Source organism: Balearica regulorum, chromosome 2 (genome assembly GCF_011004875.1).
Source record: "Balearica regulorum gibbericeps isolate bBalReg1 chromosome 2, bBalReg1.pri, whole genome shotgun sequence".
In the NCBI taxonomy this organism is placed as follows: domain Eukaryota; kingdom Metazoa; phylum Chordata; class Aves; order Gruiformes; family Gruidae; genus Balearica; species Balearica regulorum.
In genome coordinates, this window is record NC_046185.1 from 127,811,133 (window position 1) to 127,819,371 (window position 8,239).

The 8,239-nt window shown below is 45.1% G+C and overlaps 1 protein-coding gene across 2 annotated transcripts in view; it reads right to left on the reverse strand.

Moving 5' to 3' along the window:
- Positions 1-8,239, reverse strand: part of KAT2B (lysine acetyltransferase 2B) — a 44,918-nt gene that overhangs the window by 36,373 nt on the left and 306 nt on the right. The window lies entirely within an intron of this gene.

Below are 8,239 nucleotides of genomic sequence, written 5' to 3' on the forward strand. Positions count from 1 at the left end.
TTCAAACATTTACTGGTATATCAACACGTACAGATCCAGCCACCGAGACAGTTTTAACCTGTTTCTGTTTAAATGATTATCTAACAGGCAACACGTTTATCACTGCCTTATCAGCTATACCGGCACCAAGGAATCGCGTAACTAAAACCAAGCCCATGACAACCCAAGCAGGGCTAACTAAATACTGAAATCGGCAAGCAGTAACTGCACCATTGGAGAAGGCCACCTAAAGCAAGGCTTGGCCACAAACGCAACGGATGCCAAAGACAGTCACACTACCAATGAAACCTGCTGCTTACCCTGGAAAGTTTATTTATGCTCAGTGACTGCAGCTAAAAGGACTGACCACGAAGGGAGAGGTTATGACTTGGGTAATCGTGTTTCAAATCATTCAGACATTCAAAGTCCTGATTCTAGTTATCCAAAGAGCAGCTTTATAGGAGGGGATTTTCTTCTGCATATCCAAAAGATCTTAGTTATTTTGATGGTAAATTTCTTCTAACAGCATTCATATCCCTAGGTGAAAATCTTAATCAGAAGGAGACAGTGCTCTTCTACTGTTCAGAGATATCTGTGCACTGGGCTGTAACAAGACACTCATGAATTTGCAGTGCCAAGACCTCAGTGAGGAAAGTATGCCAACTGCTGCAAAATATTTATGACTGAAACAACCTTCATAGGAAAAATTGTGTTAATATATCTAATGTGCCATTTTTCAAAACCAATTCTGAATATATTTAATGCAATCTATTTCAGGAACCTATTTAATTTTCCTTTTATGTTTCCAAATCCCATCTTGCCTAAGGAAGAAGCACCCAGGAGAAGCAGAAAGGATCACAGCTTGACAGCTCCTAAGACTGACAGCTTTGTAGATGGATGGTAAATTGTTCTTCCAAACTAATCTCAATATTCAGCAACCTAAGCACCAAGAAAACTGCTGCCTGCCGTTTGCTGAGCACCACATGATGTTTTTACCATCTCTAATGCTTAAGCCTTTATCCGGCTAGGCTCCTGGCCCCAGGTGCCACAGCCTCTGCCTGCGCACGGGGCAGTCTGGAAGGTACGAAGGGATGTCAGTGGCATTTTCAGCAGCTGGAGCCACCAGGATGACTCAGAAATCCACCTGCAAGTGCCCAGCAAAACCACTTCCATGTATTTCCCTTGGAAGGGGGACAACCTGCGTCACCTGAACCCCCTGGGTCTCCAAACTCACTGCGTGGTGCAGACTGCCTGCCGCCCCACAGAGTTATGATGTGGCATCAGGGAGGTTTCAGCATGGAATGTAGGGAAGATTAAAACAGTGGGGTTTTTTTTAAAAAAAGTCTTATAAAATGCAATCTGGAAGGATTCATGGTGAATTTTATGTTATTTTTCTATCATGTTTTCTATGAGTAATATGATTGGCAGAGAAATGAAGAAGGCACGATGTTATTTTCCAGCAGAAACTGTCTTTTACAGTTTCACAGGCATTGAGCCAGTTTTACTTTTGTTTGTTACCCAGACCTACAGGACCTCTTAAAGTTTAATGACTAGAAAGAGAGATCAGTGATTGAGTGACACCTGTGAACCAAGGATTGCCCTGGTGTGGGGACTCTGGAGAAGAGATAATATGAAACCACACTTTCAATTAGCATCTTGAGCTAGACAAAACCAATGCCAAATAAGCTATCCACATTTGCTCTGTGGGAGAGGCAACATTGCCATGGAAGTTTTTTGCAGTTAAGACAAGGATAGAGAAACTGTCACAGGGAAAAAAAACTGTCAGAAAATGAGATTATTGCCAAAGAAAATTCAAGAGACAATCATAAAGAAGTTCTCAAACAAGAATTGATTGAATATGATTTTAAGGAAGTAAGATTTGATCCTCCCCATGCAGCTGTCTGGACAAATGTTTAACACTGTAAATTACTGACATAATATCATGCTTTTTATTAATTGCTTTAAATCATACCAGAATGAAACATGTCCAGAAAAACCCCTCAAACTAGGCACAGGCTTTTTGAGATTTTTTTTCTCCAAGTGGAAGCAGTATTTCACAGAAGCTCACCACACAATATTTACTATCAAGCCTAAAAACTATAAACAGTGAGTAACTCCACAAACTTTAGTGTCACACAATAATTAACAGCAAAGATGCAAACAAACAGATGTATGAATCGTGATAACAGCTCAGTTAAACTGCCAAAAATAAGTATCAACCCACCCACGGAAGAATAAAAACAGCATGTTCAACGACAGATTTTTTTCTGCCCTCAGTAGTATTTCCTCGCCAGATCTTTTTGAAGCAGATGTTAATTTGTATTGTTCAAATTATTCCAGAGACCTTTCTCCAACAACTACTAGGGTGGGTTTTTTTTGGTTAATCTCTCTATAAAACACCAGGATCAGCATAAATATTCTGTTAACCAAGGGGAAACACAACCAAAAAAGGTCCTCTTTCAAACTAAGCTCTCATTGTAGATGTTGACAGTGCAAGTATTTTTGCAGTGAATACGCAATGTGCATTCTTCAGTGGCTTAAATTGCTGAGTTGTTTTAAGTCTTCCACAGTGTTTTGTTCATTCAATCCTTTCTTTGACTACCTTCAGCTTTCTCCTTTCTTTCTTTCTTTTTTTTTTAATGTCACTCATCTGCTTTTCATTAGAAAATAAAGTATGACTTCACCTCCGCAAAAACTTAATTTAAGATCAAAACAGTTTTGAGGGGAGGAAGGAAAAGATTCATTTGAATTAGTACATCCAGTCCTTGGAGTCTTGTTTTCTGGGACATCTGCAGAGCTTTGATAAAGCCACTGGTGAAAGTTGGGAACTTCTGCCTTACTGAAGCCTGCAAAGTAATGACTGTCATCTTTGCAGGCCCAGGGATCATAAACATTGCATCTTCACTGGTGGCTTTTAATAAAATTGGATGAGTGTAGTATAATATAACACAATGATTAAACACGGTTGCCTGCCCCCCCCCAAAAAAAAACCAAACCCAAAAACCAAAAAACAAACCCCAACCCAACAAACAAACAGTACAAAAAATATGTACATTTTGCACTGTACAATACAATTTCAATCATTTTTTTGACCCCCTCCATGCTAGGTGGAGCGTTACAACGTGGGAAATCAAATTGTTCGGTAGCTCTGGGCAGTGAAAACTGCAACTCTGAACAAACTAAATTTACTGTTTCCTTTAGAATACTGAATGTACTGATAGCAGGTCAAAAAACGGACAGTGAAAAAATACAGCACATATTTACACACATTATTAGTGTTTTTATTTAAAAAGAAAGCACTTGAAAGTTACACCATTGCACATCTCCGCCTCTTTTAAGTTGGTTTCAGGTGTCTAAAGAATAATGAATAAGTGAAGAATGTTACAGTAACTTAGGGACTAAAACATTCCTCCCCTTTTCAGAGAGTGAAATGAGCACAGGAACTGCAAACTTCAAGCTAACTTAATTACAAAGTTAAAGACTAAGTTTTAAAAATGAGTTTCAAAACAGCTGTTGTGCTGAGCTCTATTTCTATCTCGAAATCATACAGGTTGCCCTCTCTAGTAACTGAGATGCAGAGCAGACTCAGCAGATTATATATACACAACATTATAGATATTTCTACTTCCAGCAAGTATAATTACTCTAGAGAAAATATTCTTCCTCCCAACACAAAAGCAGTGTAAAACATCCTATAAGTTTTTTACTGCAAGCAATAATCTCAAATTGATGCTTTTAACAAAGGACATCAAACAAACCACAACAAATACATCGATGATGAATTCAAAATATGTATTTTTTCCTACTCAAATGTCCAGTATCCAGCAACCAGACAGTTAGACACTGCTTGGAGAGCTACTCATACGTATCAGGAAATTAATTGACCCATTTGTCTTTAACAATACAAAATAATCCGTTCAATGTTCAGCTCTAAGGACATGTTCTTCATTTTTTGATCAATCCAAGTATTTTATTCCCTGTATTTTCCAGCTGCACTTACAGAATAGATGTAGGCTACAATATAAAGCTTTTACTAATAACAGGGGCCTAGTTCCCACCTTGTAAAGTTAATAGTAGATTTCCTGTTTAATTTAAAGGAAGATGCTTTAATTGGGCCTGTAAGACATTGTAAAACAGATTCACCCCACTATGAAAACAACAGTAAGAAAACTTTAGATGTCTTGTACATCTTCTATACACCTCTGCAGAAAACAACTTTTCCAGTCAAGCTTCAAGGAGCCATACTCATCCTATAGAGAGTCCAGCAGTAATACATCCAAGTCTGCCTCATCTTAATCTACCCTATGAAATATTTTGGGTTTTCTGACTTCTATTATGGAAACGGTGGTACATATTTACCCTATGAACTCTTTTTTTATGTGTAGGAGCAGGAAAACTCCACAGAGGTCACTCTAGGATGAGAAGTGGAAGAAATGCCTCTACCAAGGGTCAGCAGCTGGTCTGGAGCCCAGGACCCAGATTTTACTTCAACCTCTGCCACTTACTCACCTGCTGCAGGGCCTTGGCCAAGTCATCTCATCATAAACAAAACGGACAGAGTGAGAAGGGTTATCTAAAGCACAAGGTCTTTCTTCAAGTAAGTATTAATCCCTGCTACTTGTGCAAATGCCTTAAGGCTACTGTGTTCTAATTATATTTATAAGCATGCAGGCAACACTAAGATATATATAATGACAAATAACCAATTTTGCAGAAAACTTGGTGCACTAAAATAGTACATATTTCAACCTGTTTATAAGAAAAACTCCTAGTGAGAGTTGTATTTTCACATACTGTAAACCAATAGGGGAAAAAAGCCAAGGAGACTTCCTCCTACATCTTCATTAAATATATTTATTTGTGTAAGTCATACAGTGCTGCTTTTACATAAAAGTGCTGCACGCTCGCACGCCTCATGCTCAATTTCACACTGGACAAAACCAAAACGATGTATGCAGCCATTCATACATGCACAGGTATGGCAAGTGCCAAATACAAAACCTCACACAGCATACAGCACTCCTGTGCACTTCCAAAAGTCATGAAAACTGTGCCAACTCCCAATATAAAACTTATTGTTCAGAACGTGCTTTCTTCCCCACACACACAAACTTGGGCATTTCAGAAGGTTTTTTTCAAACAGAAAAGCCTGTTCTGTCCCTTCCAGCCCAACCTTTTCTCACAGGGGAAAAAGTCAAGTGGAGCAGCTCAACAGCTACAATTCTCCTGTCCCAATTCTTTGTCACAAAAAAAGAAACAAACCCTGTATTTCTCTAGCCTGGGCAGCAGCTCCCTAAACCTCACTCTCCTTCTGCTCAGAATATGTGCATGCTGCAGATGTCTTTGCCAGCAGTCTTTGTCCATGTTTCCCGTGAAGAAAAAGGATCGCTGAAGGACCAGGAGGTCCCCCTTGGGGACTGAGCACCCTACCCGAGAGCAGCGCCTTCCTGCCTTTTCTGCTTGGCATTTCTGCTGTCACCACTGAGACTCACCCTCTACACGGCCACAGACCTCTCCATCTTCTTGTGTTGCTGCTCTTCATGCCCAGCGAACATATGCTCCCTGCCCCTGCTACTCCCAGCATCTCTGAAGTTAAGTCCCTAAAAAATTCTGCGTGATGAATTTCACAATAAATTTTACGTGGGAGAAGGTGATCGATGCTAAGGATGCCATTACATATTTTCTGCACTCCAACTTGTAAAGCTCTATGTAGATTTACACAAGATTCATGTACAGCCACTACGTGAATCAACAAAGATGCTCCCTTTGGAGATGGTGTGAACGTTTGCCTTCTCTCACTCTCTTGCAGTCACATACAGAAATGCAAAATAAATGGTAGAGAAGTTGCAATCCAAAGTAAGAAAAAGTTCAAAGTTACACTCTGCACTGCTACAGCTTCTTGCAAACCACTAGTGTCACAAGCCAAGCAGTGTCATCTTGGAGCACCTGCCAGGTGTTTGGGAAGAAAAATCACACACTCTTCCACCCAGCTCCATCCTTCCCCTTTATCCCACAGGAGAAGCCACTTGATTAGTCTGCAAGGAGCTTTCCGTCTGCCTACTTGCTTCTGTTTTGAGACCTGAAAGAAAGCTGCCTGCCACCGAACTACTGAAGAGAAGTGAAATAGCAAAGGTAAGTTTTGCATTTTAATCCAAACACAGCAGTTAGTGCTGTGGCTGTGCCTAGATCCTGGGGGGAGAAAGAGGCCCCAGGGTGCCCTTGGCCATGGGTCCTGCTCCACCCATCACTGGAGTGCCAGTGGGGTGTGCATCCAGGGCTTCTCACAGAACAGGGTCAGCAAGGACACCCCAGCAGAGGACCAGCAGTATGAGCTGTCACCACACCGTACCCCACCACCAGAGCCCTGTGAGAGGGAAAGAAGGGCTGGCGGCAGGCCGCGGCGTGCCCTCTTCCACTCCCAAATGGCACTTGTCTCCCTTCCAACAAAGCACCTGCGGCAGTGCGCATGTGGGGCTGGTGAGCCCCTGAACAAGCAAAGGGTTTGGGAGGGGACTAGGCTGCCTGCACTTCTTCACAGCACAGGTACCTCTGTGGCGCAAAGCATCTCAGGAGAAGGCTTTTGCCCTCACAAAGATCACCTGGAGGTACAGCAGGGGAAGAAAAAAGAACCGACTAGGGAAGAAGAAAGCAATTTATTCACACACACACACACAGGCACTCCTAACACCTCGTGAAAATCCTACCCACCCCACAACCAGCTTCATTTAACAGCAAGACTTGGTAACATTAAAATTTGGGGGTGCAAAGAGGACTCGGCACTGAGAAAGCTTCAAACCATGCCACTCCGCCTGCAGTGAGGGCCGCAAGTTTCAAGTACACTAGCTGCTTTTTTAACTTACTGACACAGCTGTAATCCTGCTATGTCCCACGTACGCACCAAAGCTGAAGTAGAAGTGCCTGCGCATTTGGAAGCGGCCAAGAAATTGAAATGTGCGTGGCTTCCTTAATTTGCCCTCACATGACAGCATTGCGCCATGCCTTCAGCATACGGTTAAAGCTGTTCACACCACCAGACAGGACTACGGAGCCATACTATGATGGTTCTTCCTGTACATTAGCATTTAGTTTGGCCTGTCACTTAATGTTTGCCCTTTTGAGGCTTCCAAGGTAAGGGAACAGAGAAAATAAGATGGACATTTCTCACAAACAGGTATTTTCAATGCTGAAAGCGTTACTAGCAGATTTGACATCAGCACTGCCAATCTGAATGTGTCAGACCCGCTGTGCATCCAGGAATTGCCCTGACAGCAGCAGCGCAGCCAGCGGCCCACGCTTCGGGCACACTCGTCCTCCTCTGCGCGCCGCGTGTACATAACGCGCAGACGACAACGCCAGTTGTCACAGACCTCTGAAGGCAGGAGTGACAGCTCTGACCAGGCTCTGACAAACACGCAAGTCCTGCTTCTCCCACCAGTAAGAAAATTGCAGGTGGAGGGAAAGTACTTGTGGAGGGAAACCCTGGGCAGCTTTCCCGAATACGAGAAGTGAGCACCGGGCAGGCGCTGGAGAAGAGACCCCCGCAAGAGCAGGGTGCAGGTGGTCGGCAGTGCCCGCTACCGGCTCGGAACACCAGATCGGTGGTACGTGACCGGCGGGGACACAACTTTCCCAAGCCCGGAGGCCGCGCCTCTTCGCTTCTCTGCCAAAGCAGCTGGCGACGGTGCCAGGTCGGGGCAGCGGCTTTTGCGATGTCAACAGCTCTGCGCTGCAAGGCCGCCGCCTCGCCCCGGCCGACAGGCAGCTCCCGCCCGGGGCCGGGGTGCGCTCCGCCGGGCCGGTGCAGGGGCCGGGGAGGCCCGCACCCCCCGGGCAGGCGGGTTCCCCGCTCCCCACAGGGATGTTTACGCGGCGGACAGCTGCGGCAGCGATGTTAACCCAGCGCTTACCGCCGGCACCAGGAGCTGCCCCGCCCGCCGCCGCCTCCCGCGGAAGGACGGACAGACGGACGCCGGGGACGGACACCTCCGCTGCCGCTCGGCTCTGGCAGGAGGAGGGCGGCGCTTCCCCCGCGGTCCTGTCTTGGACGCGTTTGGGGTTTATTTTTGCGACCGCCGGCCGGAAAGCTCCGGGGGGAGCAGGATCCATCGGAGCCGCCACTTCCGCGGGGAGCGTCAGGCTGCAGCCGGGCCGCCTCCCCCGCCCGGCACGGTCCTTCTCCACCGCTTCCCTCCCTCCCTCCCTCCCGTCAATCCCCACCCTCCGTGGGCGGGTGGGCGCCCGCGGCCGGGCGGCCGGGTAC